The sequence below is a fragment of the Ranitomeya variabilis genome, chromosome 2 (assembly GCF_051348905.1).
Source record: "Ranitomeya variabilis isolate aRanVar5 chromosome 2, aRanVar5.hap1, whole genome shotgun sequence".
Classification (NCBI taxonomy): domain Eukaryota; kingdom Metazoa; phylum Chordata; class Amphibia; order Anura; family Dendrobatidae; genus Ranitomeya; species Ranitomeya variabilis.
In genome coordinates, this window is record NC_135233.1 from 1,058,356,714 (window position 1) to 1,058,370,163 (window position 13,450).

General features: G+C 47.4%; 1 long non-coding RNA gene across 1 annotated transcript; it reads right to left on the minus strand.

The window, feature by feature from the left end:
• Positions 1-2,249: 2,249 nt before the first annotated feature.
• Positions 2,250-8,056, minus strand: LOC143810188 (uncharacterized). The gene is made up of 3 exons (XR_013222694.1): positions 7,398-8,056; positions 4,029-4,132; positions 2,250-2,746 (listed from the first exon to the last, which is right to left on the minus strand). It is a non-coding gene; the product is annotated as an uncharacterized LOC143810188 (long non-coding RNA).
• Positions 8,057-13,450: the final 5,394 nt, after the last annotated feature.

A 13,450-nucleotide genomic window follows, 5' to 3' on the forward strand; every position in this document is an offset into this window, starting at 1 on the left:
AGACAGTATCACACAAGATAGGATTAGATACACGGCTCAGCAGACAGTATCACACAGGAGAGGATTAGATACACAGCTCAGTCAGTATCACACAGGATAGGATTAGATACATGGCTCAGCAGACAGTATCACACAGGACAGGATTAGATACACATCTCAGCACAGTATCACACAGGGTAGGATTAGATACATGGCTCAGCAGACAGTTTCACACGAGCGGATTAGATACACGGCTCAACAGACTGTATCACACAGGAGGATTAGATACACGGCTCAGCAGACAGTATCACATGAGCGGATTAGATACACGGCTCAGCAGTCAGTATCACACAGGCGAGGATTAGATACACGGCTCAGTCAGTATCACACAGGAGAGGATTAGATACACAGCTCAGCAGTCAGTATCACACAGGAGAGGATTAGATACACAGCTCAGTTGGTATCACACAGGATAGGATTAGATGCATGGCTCAGCAGACAGTATCACACAGGAGAGGATTAGATACACAGCTCAGCACAGTAAGGGTACTGTCACACAGTCACACTTTGATCGCTACGACCGTACGATCCGTGACGTTCTAGCGATATCGTTACGATATCGCAGTGTCTGACACGCAGCAGCGATCAGGGATCCTGCTGAGAATCGTACGTCGTAGCAGATCGTTTGGAACTTTCTTTCGTCGCTGGATCTCCCGCTGACATCGCTGGATCATTGTGTGTGACAGCGATCCAGCGATGTGTTCGCTTGTAACCAGGGTAAACATTGGGTTACTAAGCACAGGGCCGCGCTTAGTAACCCGATGTTTACCGTGGTTACCAGCGTAAAAGTAAAAAAAAAAAAACAGTACATACTCACATTCCGGTGTCCGTCCTCCGGCGTCTCAGCTTCTCTGCACTGTGAGCGCCTGCCTGCCGGAAAGCGAGCACGTCACCGCTGTGCTTTCCGGCTCTGCTGCTTACACAGTGGAGAGAAGCAGAACGCCGGGGACAGACACCGGAATGTAAGTATGTACGGTTTGTTTTTTTTACGTTTACGCTGGTAACCAGGGTAAACATCGGGTTACTAAGCGCGGCCCTGCGCTTAGTAACCCGATGTTTACCCTGGTTACCCGGGGACTTCGGCATCGCTCCAGTGCCGTGATTGCAACGTGTGACCGCAGTCTACGACGCTGGAGCGATACTCATACGACGCTGCGACGTCACAGATCGTGCCGTCGTAGCGTCCAAAGTGTGACTGTGTGACAGTACCCTAACACATGGGAGGAGATAACTGCTCAGAGTCAGCACCACAAAGGATAGGATTAGATTACCTCTCCCCTCCCCACTGATACTTCACGGCTCCCTGCTGAGTCTTTTCTCCCTCCCGTCCTTGGTCTCCTCCTCCTCCTATAACTGCAGGGCTCCTGCTATTATCCTGGGAAGCTGGAGCTCACAGATGCACTGTGAGCTCCAAGAAGATGGCGCTGATCTCCTGCCTCTGCTGTGGTGTGGACAGCTCAGGGGGCATGGCCAGACCAGAGCAGAGAACAGCACAATGTAAACTATACGGTCGGACGCCGACTGCAGATGTCCATGCTCAGGGCAGCCGTATTTGCAGAGTGTAAGTGTCGTGCAGCTACACTTACACTCCTGCAAAGCAAAATGGCGGCGCCCAGTGGCTGCAAAAAAAATTAATAATAAAAAAATGTTAAAGTTAAAAAATGTAAATTTGTATTAAAAATAATTGTTTATATAAACAATCATTTTTAATACAAAAAATAAAATGCGGCACCTTCCCTTTAAGAGGAAGTGGGCGTGGCTAAAGTCCGGCCAGCATGTGAGTGCAGGAGCTTCATTGAAGGTGCTGGGCGTGCACACATAACGTGTGTTCCAGCAGACATATTTGTGTACCACCAAAGTACGGTGGCTGATGAGGAAAAAGTGCCTTATGCTATGTTGTCCCTCAAGTTATTCCTATGTCCACGCTTTTCCTATAGATCATAGGCGTACCACAGCTCCACAGCACGGTTCATAAAAATTCCTGCTTCTTCTTGACAAATAGGGTATGTCATATTACATCTTTTTTTCTCCATGCAACTATATCTGAATATCTCCTGCTGTTTTGTACTTTTGAAAGCAAAAAGCTTTGCTATGGGATTATGTGGATGTACAATATGTTGGTGTGTACTTTCTCCATAGAGTTATCTATTTGACATGTTCTTTGACCACTGTTACTATTTATGTATATACTTTATTTATTTTCTGAGTGATGACAACTCATTTTTTTTAGTTTTTTTTAAATTATTCTATGTTTAGTTCCTGAGGAAGGCCAAAAAGGCCGAAACGTTTAAATTTCTCCTTTGCCACAATAAAAGGAGGTTCACCTTAAGTTGAGTGCCAGGTTTTATTTATTTCACTGTAACACAGTGTGGGAACTACCTTGGCACCTCTTTCGGTAGTGCATACGTTATCTATCTCCACATTCCCCAAAGAACTGTCTGACGTGGTTCCGAGTACCCCCCGGCCCTGGTGGGCGTGTCAGTTGTATCAGTCATTATCAGACTGCAGACCATACACGAGCCACAGTACTAAGGAGATGCAGTCAGTATCAATAAGTAACCATTTACATCCTTATAGGTGACATCTTCTCTGATTGAGTCTGTTCTTTCCTTTCGTCTCTGTCTTTTCCAGACGCAATGATGACTTTTCATATCCACATCTCGTCTCTCCAGATTCCCTCTTCTGCAGCACCTCCCCACACGGTGCCCTTTAAAAAAAACAGTGTTAGTAAATGCCCCTTGTATAAAAAATATCTGTCCATAGTATGAACAAAATAAGCTTCCTATACTATATGACCTCCACACTGTCTGCTCTACTGATCTATAACCACCCCACTGTCTGCCATTATCAGCTATTACTGCCACATCGTCCGCCCTTATGAGCCACGACCTACACCATGGTTGTCCCTCTCTAGTTCTTCCTATTTCTCTACATTGTCCCCCCACCATGCTAACCTCTCTCCATACCCATTTCACACTGCTCTTCTCCATATCCATGGCAACACAAGTCTAATTCATATTAGACTAATTCTAATTCTAATTCTAATTCATGCAGCTTTACATGAACACCCGAGCCTTACACTATGGCTGGTCCAAATAACTAAAGCAATTGTTACCATCCACCTCTTGTGTCTCCCCTTTTCCTCATAGATTGTAAGCTTGCGAGCAGCAGGGCCCTCATTCCTCCTGGTATCTGTTTTGAACTGTGATTTCTGTTATGCTGTAATGTCTGTTGTCTGTATAAGTCCCCTCTATAAGTTGTAAAGCGCTGCGGAATATGTTGGCGCTATATAAATAAAATTATTATTATTATTATTATTATTATATTAAAATAAAGACAAGACAAAATTTTGTGGAGTAAAATTGGCCGTGATGTTTATTCTTGGGTAACTTTAAAACGTAACAGTAAAATACCAATAGAAAGCTTCATATAAATAACCAAACATTCCAAGACTCCATTAAACAATCCACCCAGAGACTGGGTGATTTTCCCAAGAGCCTTAACTCAAAGAGTTGAGTCCCCCCAAAAACACACAGCCATTTTTCCACAATATTTTGTAAATTTAGATTAAAAATGTCGAGGCCAATGTTGGATAAATGAATCATATCCTGGTGGTACAGCCCCGGTAAAAACCCTTCGAGGTCATCATGTCTAAAGGAAAAACCATTAACTTGTGGTAAGAATTTTTCCATGCTCTTGTTAACTCTCTTGTGAACCTTTTCCATAAATCGTAGTTCCGGTGAATTCCATATAAGCCTGGGAATGATCTCAGAGAAAACAAAGCCTGGAATTGTAAAAGATTGTCTGAGACTGACCATATCGGAGCGCATAATGGCTAATAGATCCAGGGTTTTCAATTTCCCGAGATCATTCCCACCCACATGAAAAACAACTAAATCTGGGAATGGAAACAGATTAAAACACTTTTTAAATTCTAAAACCAAATTGAACCATCTCAGACCCCGAACTCCATGCCAGAAGATCTGCACCTTAGAAACATCAAAAGCCAAATTCTCGGAGTAGCATCGTTGACACGCTCTCTTCTGGGCCCAATAAATGAAAGAGTGTCCGATAACCCAAATTATGAAGGGACCTGAAATTGAGATATATATTAGTTGTCATATAAATCATGCCGAATATACAGTTTAAACCTCCCCGACTCCCATCGTCCAATTTTCTTGATTTGGGAGTCACAAAGGCCGACCCTAGCCGCCTCCGTCGCGGCACCAATCCTGAAAGAATGAGACGTTATTCGAAGATGTTGTTTCCCTATAACACTCAAACCCTTCTTCAAAATAAAATTAAATTGAAAAATTGTAGCTGGAGAACCGTCCTTATGCAAAAATAAGGGGCCCTCCTTTTTAGGTCTAACAAGCAGCCACTTTTTAATGTTAAGTACTGGACAAATCGCAGGGTCAGCAAAAGAAACAATTTTCAAGCTTGATCCCCTGGCCAACTGATCTGTTTTAGACTTCCTAATGACTACAATAATAAAATTGTCACTGGTTTTTAAAGCTGAAACCATCAAACCTGAGATTTCTTACCGGATACCACATCACCTATGCAGAGAGCCCGAAAAAATGAAAGGCAAAATGCGGCACAAAATAAAGAGACTTCATCTGCATCAGAACAAACTTGGCTTAAGGCTGAGCAAAGATCTTTTAAAATTGGGAGAGAGATTGGGCGTCTGTTGTCCGGCTGAAAGCTACCTTTCTTGTAGCCTTTCAGAAGTTGCCTAATTGGGAAAATTGAAGTCAGGGATGGTTCGGCACCCAGTCTAAGGAAAAATGAGACACCTGCTAAATGTTTGGTTACGGCAGAATATGATAGGCCCTGATTAATCAAAAATTCCGTGAATTTGAAACCGGAAATCGAGCAAGCAATTTTAGGATTAAAAAGGTTTAAACTACAAAATTCATTCCACAATTTCCATGCGGCCGAGTAACTGGCCCATGACCGAACAGATAAAGAATTTTTAATAAGCCGAGGGATCAAATTAAAATCACATCCCATATAGACTGGGGGCAGGTAGTCGCTTCTGGATCCACATCGGGCACCTGCAAATGAAAGAGCGACCAATGATGATCCCATAGTGCATTGGCTGCTGCGCTCCATTTGCTCTTGCCAGAATAAGCCTTCAGCCAAATGTTTGATTTAAGACAAACTAATACCAGTTGTCTCAAAATGCAAGAAACCCATTTGTTTTTTGACGATAATGTGTTAATTGAAAAAATAACACCCGGGTCCATGGATAGAATATTTATTCTTGAATTTCGCATACCGTACCCCCATAGGGAAAAGGCAGTAAAAATTGAAAATATTTCATGAACCATTGTGTTCCTAGTCAAACCAGAAACAACCCATGACGTAGGCCAAGATTGTGAGATCCAATGTGTTGAAAAAAGAATGCCACATCCACAATCATTATCCACTGAAAAAACAAATGGAAAACAATCTGAAGAAACAAAAGGACATTGCAAACAGGTTTTGCGGTTAAAATTGGCAAGAAAAGAGAGCCAAATTTTAACATCTTCTCTTATTTCAGCACCGATTCTAATGTGTGAATTAGGAGACGAAAAACCCCGTGTAGCATCGTAAAGGCGCCGAGAGAATGCCCGACCAATCGTTATGATCCTTAATGCAAAGTTCAATAAACCCAATAAGGACTGCAAGTCCCTTAGGGTGATTTTTTGCTTAGAGAGCAATTAATTCAATGCAGAACGCAATTTGGTAATTTTGTCCTCCGGAAGCCTACATTCCATTGTAGAGGAATCTAAAGTTATCCCCAAAAATTCAATGACAGTAGATGGGGGAACCGTTTTTTCGCCAGCGATTGGGACGCCAAAGTGACTACACATACCAATAAAACTATTCAGTGTATGCAGACACTTAGAAGAAGAGGGAAGACCTATGAAAAGAAAGTCATCAAGGTAGTGAAGTATACCAACCCCTGAAGATTGACATTCCAAAACCCACTGTAGAAAGGAGGAAAAGCTCTCAAAATAAAAACATGAAAGCGAGAACCCCATGGGAAGGCATCTATCAAAGAAAAATTCATTCTCAAAATGAAAACCCAAGGAAGAAAAACTATCAGGGTGAACTGGAAGGAGTCTGAAAGCAGACTTAATGTCAGATTTTGACATCAAAGCTCCGCTTCCAAACTGCCTCAGAAAATCGATCGCCACATCAAATGATGAATAAGTAACGGAACAAGCCGTTTTATCAATTTCATCATTTAATGAATTACCAGGAGGGTACGACAAGTGATGAATGAGGCGGAATGAGCCAGCCTCCTTCTTAGGGACTACGCCCAACGGAGAAATTCTAAAATTCCGAAAAGGTGGGGAAGAAAAAGGGCAAGCCACTCTGCCTAGTAACAATTCGCTTGAAATTTTTTCCCTAACCACCTCGGGATGCATGAAAACTGAATGTAAGTTTTTTACAATTTTACAGCCAGACCCCTGGAATGACGGAACGAAAAAGCCATAAGAAAAACTGTTGAAAAGCAGATCACTGATCGTTCGATCTGTGAAACGGTTTAGCCAAGGGGCCATTCTTTCCACCATCACCGGGGTCTGTGCCTTTTGAATTAGGATCCTTGGATGAAGACTGAGCTTGCTTTTTAAAGCATTTGGAGGAGGGGTGTGAGTATCCACAAAAGGAACACTCATGACGAAACCTGCAACTGCTACCCCATTTACATACTGTTTCATTAAAAGCGAAGCAAAAGCCTTTCCTCGGTTGAGATGTGGACGGTGATCTAGTAGAAAATTGTCTTTAAGGAAGCATTAGATTGAGCCATAGCCCCACATCTTTGCTACCCCAAATCACTTCGGGATGAACCGCTAACTTTTGGCGGAAGGCTTCATCATAATTCAACCAATCTAATCCGCCAAAATTTCTGTATGCTTCCAAAATAATGTCGACATGCTGAAATAGCTTACTACACAAATGGGGGGATTTCTCGCCAAGAACAGCTGCATAAATAGAGAAAGCCTGGATCCAATTATTGAATGATCTAAGTGAACCACGCTTATCATCCGGGTCACTTTTATCATCTTTTTTATCTGATTTATTCAGCTGTTCTCTACGAGGAAGGAGGGAGAATAAATCCACATACTGTTTGCTCCATATAAGCTCTTTTGTGGAAGAGCTTAGGTGGAAGCCAAGGGGAGAGAGATCGCACATAAGGGCTTCTTTAAAAGTATTTTTTGGAGGATAATCGCTAGATAAGTCTATAGTATGTTGTACAGGTGAAGCAGACTTAAATGCATCACCCAAAGCCTCCGCAATGACATTCTGTAAAATGTGTTTAAATCCCTCATTACATACAGGTACTGACACAGGCAAGCTCTCACCCCTTCGATGCTGTCTGTCATCTGTAGGACCATCGGGCGTGCAGCCGGCGCTCAAGCCTTCCATGTTAGGCGAGCGCATCTGTGCACGAATAGGAGGCCTGTCTTCAGGGTCCGTGGAATGGCTGGGTCGCGGGCTTGGTGTTGCTTCCTGACGTGCACTCACAGTGGCTGAGGGAACCGTCCGGGATTTCAAATTTGGCGCCGCATCCGCGGCGCTTTTACAGCCGTGCTGTGCTCTTGTAGTGGCGGCGACTCCTGATGACACCGCCGTCGTGTCTTCTAGCTGCTGTGGGAAGTCTCGCGCCGGGCTGCGAGACTTCTCAGTTGAAGGCGGGCGGGACTTCCTGCTTGACCCCATCTGCCGGCTGGAACGTGAGGACACTGAGGACGGGGAATACGCCATCCTGGGCTTCCGTCTTCGCCCGCCATTGCGTGAACTCGGCGGGGACACAGGAGGAGGAGTCGGCTGGAGCTGTGGTAAGCTTGGGCTAAGCGGAGGAGGGAAGGCATCCGGAGCTGCCGTTATAGGTTTTACAGCAAGGCAGCTCCTCAGCCATTCCGCTCCATCCTCTTCTCCAGCCCTTGACAGGATCTGTTGTAGTAACCCTTCCATGGAGCGGAGATCTTCTTTTCTTCAGCACTCTCCTCAGAGTGCCTGAAATCTGCCATATCAGGCCTTAAATAAACCAGTAACTGCCCAGCAACGCACTGTCCACCAATGAGCAGCCGTTAAAAAGGGCGCAAAAAACTGCTGGTCTAAACCAATATTTCTAAAAATAACTTATACTTGCCCAGAAGTTGACCTCATAAATTAACCCCTTATAGTATTGTGGCCTCGACCAATTCATAGCCTGTGTGGCCATGTGACCCCCCCTCATTCCCTATTTCTTTGCGGGGGGGGGGGACTGCCATTCTTTGCCCCTTTTCACACTATGCCCTCATAATGCCCATCACGTTGTCCTCTCCAAACTGTATCCCCCTCACACTGTTCTCCCACATGGTATGATGGTGACCACAGCCGTCCACACAGTGTGATATCCACATCTCCCCAAAATACAATATGATGTCCGCCACAACCCCCAATATAGAGTATGATGTCCCCACAGCATCTGCCCCTTTTCCTTTTTGCAATTTTTAAAATGTAAAAGATGAAAAAATATATATATATTTTTTTTTGCCTAAAATACAAAGGAAATGTAACTTTAACTTTAGGCCTTTTAGAGATCATTTCATCTTCAACTTGCTTAACTGTTCACAATAACAGTAGTTTTGACCTGGTGTGCCCAAACTTTTACATGCCACTATAGTATGATGTTGCCACAGCCCAGGTATAACGTCCCCCACAGCTCCCAGTATAATGTTCCCCAAAGTCTCAGAAAATAATATGATGTCATGAAACAGCCCCTTTATGATAGCCCCCACTGCCGGCCCCTTGTATATCCCCACAGCCATCCCATCTTATGTTCCCCCACAGCCATCCCATCTTATGTTCCCCCACAGCCATCCCATCTTATGTTCCCCCACAGCCATCCCATCTTATGTTCCCCCACAGCCATCCCATCTTATGCTTCCCACAGCCTGCCCCTTATGTACTCCACAGGCAGCCTCTCTTATGTCTCCCATAGCCAGCCCCTCTTATGTCGCCATGGCCAGCCCTTCTTGTGTCCCTCACAGTCAGCCCCTTATTTCCCTCATGGCAAACCCCTCTTATGTCTCCCATAGCCAGCTCTTCTTGTGTCCCGCAAAGCCAGCACCTCTTGTGCCCCCCATAGCCAGCCCCTCTTGTGTCCTGCACAGCCATCCCCATATGTCCCCCAATAGCCAGCCCCTTATGTCCCCTAGCCAGCCCCTCTTATGTCCCCCATAGCCAAACTCTCATATGTCCTCCATAGCTCATCCCTATTATGTCCTCCATAGCCTGAATGTGGGAGACATATGAGGATATGTCCCCCCACATTCAGCCCCTCTTATGTTCCCCACATCCAGCACCTCTTATGTCCTTCATAGCCAGCCCCTCTTATTTCTCCAAATTGCCAGCCCATCATATGTCCACCATTCATTGGCAAAATATAGAACAGGCTTATACTCACCTAATGCCAGCTCCCTGTACATCGCGGCCGCCGACTACTCTTGCTTCCTGTACAGCAGTGGATGCTGGATGGTGCAAGTGCAGCACCCCAGAGTCCTGGTTGTTGCAGTACTGTGGCTCCGCCACTATGGGGAGCTATGGTACGTCTGATTGCACTAAGGAGTTTCTCTGACCAGGTACACTCACACCACACTTCACACTCCGGCCACCAGGGGGGGTGGTCCTATCTAGTAGGCCACTCCTCACAACTCTGGTAAAACTGGGGGTTGGACAGGAAGATAGGGAGAAGTAGCTGGGAAAAGCTAGTGAGAGGACCTGTCAGGGATGGGGATCCTGGCAGACTCCTCAGAGCAGAACTAACCAGTAAACAACGGGAATACAGAAAAGGAGAAATACCAGAAGGGGTCCTGCTGTTAGACCGAGGCAACATCCTTCTGAGGCGCAAACAGTCGGTGGCCGGAACGCCGAGCAAGTAAGAGACTTTAAGTACGTTGCAAACCACGGCAGGACAGCTAATTACAGGTTGGCTGTCTCACTTAACACCTAAGCAGACAACGGAGGCAGTTGTGGGAGAGGGGCGACTCTAGGGTCCCGGAAGAACTCCAGGCCTACCCCGTCATACGGGTGCGTCCTACCATATCATCTGGGGGACGGAGACAGAACAGTAGAGACAGAAAAGAAACAGTTGTGAGGACTATCCCGGGAGCTCAGCAGGGAAGGACTACAACACCCAGCGCTAGAAGGTAGATACTGATTCCCACCTGTAAGGAGAACTCTGGAGGTGCCATTGGACCGGTCAGACTTGCGCAGCCTGGTGAACCGTATTCTGGACTGAGGACTCAGAGATCTCCAGTAAAGAGGTAAAGAGACTGCAACCTGGTGTCCTCGTTATTTGCCGCGACCTGCACCGCTACACCACCATTAACCCCACTTATTGCATCGGACGTCCCCCACTGACAGACAGGGCCACGGACCGGGCCTAGCCACCGTGATAACCCCAGGACTGAGACTCAGAGGCCCGGCTCCGGGTACCCCTCGGCCCTGCGGCGGTGTGGGGGCGCTCCACAACTTGGCGTCACGAACAGGATCTACTTAAGCCTGAATAATCAGGTCATGTGTGCCTTGGAACTGTGATTTATCGTGCTTGGACTGTACTTTATTGAGAGAACTGTGCTGCTTGCCGCGGAAAGTTACCGCCAAAATTCGCCATTGCCGCGCGCGGAGGGAGGAGCCTTAGTTACGTGGGCGGGATCAGCCAAAAGAAGCGCGGAACGGAAAGCGCGGTGAGGCGCCAATCCCGGAAGAGGAACTCCGACCTCCAGCAGGTTAGTGGGAGGAAGGGACGGCCATGTCCGAGTCGGGAGGAGAGGAGGTGGCGGTCGCAGCCGCAGACACAGGGGCAGCTCCGGTCCCCGTGGCGGGCGAAGCCGCGGCCCTAATACCACCACTGGCTGCCGCGGAACCCGCTGCCCCCATCAGCCAGTCGGACACTGCCGCTAATGCAAAAGCCATAATGCCCTTCTCCATGCCCTACCTGCCCGGAGCGGCCTGGCTCCCACGATACTCTGGGGAGGCACATACGTTCACTGACTTTAAAGAAGGGCTCTGCAGCCTGCTCGAGTTCTATCCCCTAACCGAGCCCCAGAAAGTCCATATGATAACTGGCCAACTCTTTGGGGCGGCTCTTAGAGAATTGAAATCCTGGCCCGCTGAGGATAAAGGAACTGCACAACAGATTTTTGCCAAGCTTAAAGCCACCTTTGATACTCGCACTGCCACAGAGATTAAACTGACTTTCTATGGATGCAAACAGAGGCCGCAGGATAGCTTACGGGACTATGCCCTTAATCTCCAGGAAGCGATGCGGGCCATTAAGCAGAGTGACCCCGGCAGCATGCAGGATGAGGATAAAATCCTGAAGGAGCGGTTCATTGAGGGGCTCCTATGCATTCACCAGCGGGGCCAATTGCACTTTCTAGCCATGCAAAATCCATACTTGACTTTTGCGCAGTTTAAAGATAAAGCTATCCAGGCATTGCAGGAGCGACAGCCCAGCCGCGCAGTACCACCCAGGTGCCCCGCTCTCACATACCACCAGGAGGTGGCATCGGATGTCCCAGTCGCCGCCGAGGCCGATGCCCAGAGCCTAGAGGACGACTCCCCTGCAGGACTCCGTCTCCAAATGCAAGAGCTAACCAAGAGCGTTGCTGCCCTGGCCCGGACGGTGCAGTCCCTACAGGAGGCCCCCAAAGAGAAGATCCAGTTGGCTTCCAGCCCGGAGGATGTCCCTTGGATGCGACAGAGGAGGACTCCACCGACTAGGAGCCGGCCCGACGATCGCTTCCACCCGGATGGACGACCCATCTGCCGCCGCTGTCACCAGGTGGGCCATCTTGCAAGGTACTGTCCTTTAAACGAGCAACCCCTGGGGCAAAGGGCCAACCCCCAGGAGTAGGACGGTCAGGCCCGCAGCATTGGAGAACCAAGTATATTGGAGGACGACCAGTTCTCCCTGTAGTGATTGATGGAATCCCCTTGAATGCTTTGCTGGACACCGGTTCTCAGGTGACGACTATACCTTACGTGCTCTACAAACGGTATTGGGAGGACGCTGATATTACTCGTGGCCCTGACGATGATTTCACCATAATCGCCAGTAATGGTCAGCCGTTGCCACAAGTGGGGTATAAGGAGGTCACCATCAAAGGGGGGCGGGTGGAATTGAAAGCCCAAGGGATTGTGATTGTAGATATTGATCGTCGAGAATGTAATCCCATGATGACTCTGGGTACTAATGTTATAGAAAATTGTCTTGCAGAAGTGATTGTTTTGTTGCAACAGGTGGCAGAAACTGCTGGCCACAGTGAGCAACGTGCCCTGCAGAAGGAAATCAGAGCTCTGATGCAGAGACAGCAGGTAGAGCTGACTGGTGGTGAGATTGGTCGTGTCACTGTGAGTGATTCAAACCCCATCGCGATACCCCCCAAAAGTGAAATGTTAATATGGTGTCGAGCAGCTATAGGCCTCAGGGGTAAGGACTACCAGGCCTTGGTAGAACCTGTATATTCAGACAATAGGCCTACTGTTCTGACAGCCCGGGGGGTGGTCGACGTCCGACAGGGGAGAGTGCCCGTACGTGTCCTCAATTGTGGGGAGGAAGAGGTCCACCTAACCAAGTATACCACGCTCGCCAAACTGTTCACTGTCAATAATAGTGTAATACAGACACCTGAACCCTTGGTCCCGTCAAATGTGACGGAGAACAAAGGTTCTGCCGAGCACTTGAAAGACTGGTGTCGGGAATTGCATGTGGGCACTGACTCTACCCCATCTCATCAAATACAGGGGGCTTACAGAGTGGTACACGAGTACGAGCAGGTATTTAGCAAACACCCCTCAGATTTTGGGCAGGTGAAAGGGATCCAACATCACATCCCCACGGGCGATCACCGACCCATAAAAGAGAGATATCGCCCTGTACCCCCAGCTCATTACCAGTGTGCCAAGGACATGTTGCGAGAAATGAAGGAGGCTGGGGTGGTGAGAGACAGCTGTAGCCCCTGGGCGGCTCCGTTAGTCCTTGTTAAAAAAAAAGATGGTACAATGAGGATGTGTGTTGATTACAGACAGTTGAATCGCATTACACATAAGGACGCATACCCACTGCCTAGGATAGAGGAGTCTCTGGCTGCCTTAAAATCTGCTAACTATTTCTCTACCTTAGATCTCACCAGTGGGTACTGGCAGGTTCCTGTGGCGGAGGCGGACAAAGAGAAGATGGCCTTCACGACGCCAATGGGCCTCTGTGAGTTCAACTACATGCCCTTCGGATTGTGCAATGCTCCCGGAACGTTCCAGAGGATGATGGAGAGCTGCCTGGGACACCTGAACTTTGAAACCGTGCTGCTATATCTGGATGATGTCATAGTCTTCTCTAAAACCTACGAAGACCACCTGAAGCACC